Source organism: Castor canadensis, chromosome 14 (assembly GCF_047511655.1).
Source record: "Castor canadensis chromosome 14, mCasCan1.hap1v2, whole genome shotgun sequence".
In the NCBI taxonomy this organism is placed as follows: domain Eukaryota; kingdom Metazoa; phylum Chordata; class Mammalia; order Rodentia; family Castoridae; genus Castor; species Castor canadensis.
The window spans coordinates 76,655,404-76,657,616 of record NC_133399.1 but is presented as its reverse complement, the minus strand read 5'-3'; positions in this window follow the sequence as shown (position 1 = coordinate 76,657,616).

Below are 2,213 nucleotides of genomic sequence, written 5' to 3'. Positions count from 1 at the left end.
GGTCAGATCAGATCAGATCAACTCCAGGTTCAAAAAAAATTTTTTTTGAGCAAGACTTCTTCATAGGTGCAGGTATGTTAACTAGGATACTTGTAGCCTCTAGTGTGTTGTTTTGTTATAAAGTTAACAGCTGTTGCCGCACAATGTCTACATCCTCATATATGTGCTATACTATTAAAAGTTATGATGTAAAAACTATTTGAATGGATAGTCTGAACAACCAAAATTTGTTGAGGAAGAATAGGTGAGTGTTGACTGAAATTAACAACTACCACAAACCACTTTTTAAAAAACCATGTATGTAAATAATTCCTAATGACCCCATCAAAGACTCATATCACTTATCCAAATTATATGCCATGGATCAGCAAGCACCTTGACAAGGAACCTTGTTTATGTGTGATATAAATCACCAAGTGCTACCTTATTTAAAAACTGGATGATGATAACAGCTCTGTGACTCCATAAATTTGAGTTTCTAATATTATGCAGAAGAACATAAAACCTGTTTATGCATTATAATGCAGCAATAATGTATCTTTTTGCAATCATTGGCATAACTAACTCCTCTACTAACTTGCCTATAGCATGCATAATGACGACTTTGCAAAATACTCAGAATTTTGAATTTTGATTCACCTGCAATTCAAATCCCTGCAGCAATTAAAGAGAAAGCCACACATATCAAACCAACAAATCCCTTTAACTGAGTAAGATGTAATTTTCAGGGAGGGAATTTTCCTATGTCCTTTGAGGCTGTAGCAAAACTGGAGTCAAATAGATTCATATACCTGCATGTTAAAATAAGTCCCTATTGAAATATTTTGCTTCTGCATCTTCTTTAAAATAAAAACTACTAGAAAAATAAGAAAAACAGTTTAAGCTGTCTAATGATTTATTTTTATTTTTTAATTTTCATGTTGTCATTTCTATGGAGGCAAAAATAAAGCGAAGAATTGGCAAATTTTTTGTAAAAGTCCACATAGTAATTGTTTTGGCCTTTGTAGGGCACTTGGTCTCTGTCATAGCTACTCAAGTATATTATAGTAAGAAGGCAGCCTTAGAAAATATGTAAGTGAATAAGTGTGACTGTGTTCCAATATAACTTTATAGAAACAGACAGTGGACTAGACTTAGCCTGTGAGTCATAGTTTGCTGACCTGGATAATTCAAGCCAAATCTTATTGACTGTTAAACTAAGTTTTTTTTCTGTCTTCTAAATAATTGGTGTTGGCAGCTCATACTAATTTGAGTCCAATAGAAGGTAGCTTAATTCTCCACTGCATTTGATATGTGTAGACACAGGTTTTGTTATATATTAAAGCAAGTCCTTTGAGAAAGCCAGCAACTTGTCTGAATTTATTAGAACGGGTGTGGGATAAGGATGGATTGTTCTATGTAGAACAAAAGAAATCTTCCAGGAGGAAGTTTAATGCTTGAATGAGGCCTTGTGCATGTTTACTTGGTTTTATAAAACAATCACTTTAAAGAGATACAAGAGAAAGAGAAAGAGAGAGAGAGAGAGAGAAAGTGATTTTTGTCAGGGTTAGAAATTAATCATTAATTGTAACCTTAAACATGAACTTTATATTCCTGTAGCTTCAAATAACAACAGCAAAAAACTCACAAGTCATTTAAAGTCAGCCACTAACATTGAAGAAGCTGTGTAAATTATTCCATTTTCTGAAATAAAAATATGTTCAATATATCTCAAATTCATTTGCAATTAATTTTTGTAATAACACAGATTACTCAATTATATAAAATAATTCTTATTCCTTGCAGAGGTGACCCCACAATCTTAAGAATTTTTAAATACTATACTTTTCATATAATTTATAAACCCACATGTGTGTATTCCAAAGAGAAAATATAATCTCAGCCTCACATTTCAGAAAACACACACCTAAAATTTGTCTTGCATTTTCAAAGATTAACTTTTGTCACCAGATGTATTAGACTCCTAAATCAAGGTGGATTTTTATTGAACTTTTAAATTTACAAAGAAGTGTAATGCACCTGGCGCTGGTGGCTCATGCTTGTGCTCCTAGCTACTCAGAGGCAGAGATCAGGTGGATCCGGGTTCAAAGCCAGCCCTGAGCAATTAGTTCCCAAGACCCTTCACAAAAATAGGGCTGGTGGAGTGGCTCAAGGTGTAGGCCCTGAGTTCAAGCCCTAGTACCACAAAAAAAAAAAAAAGAATATAATGCAAA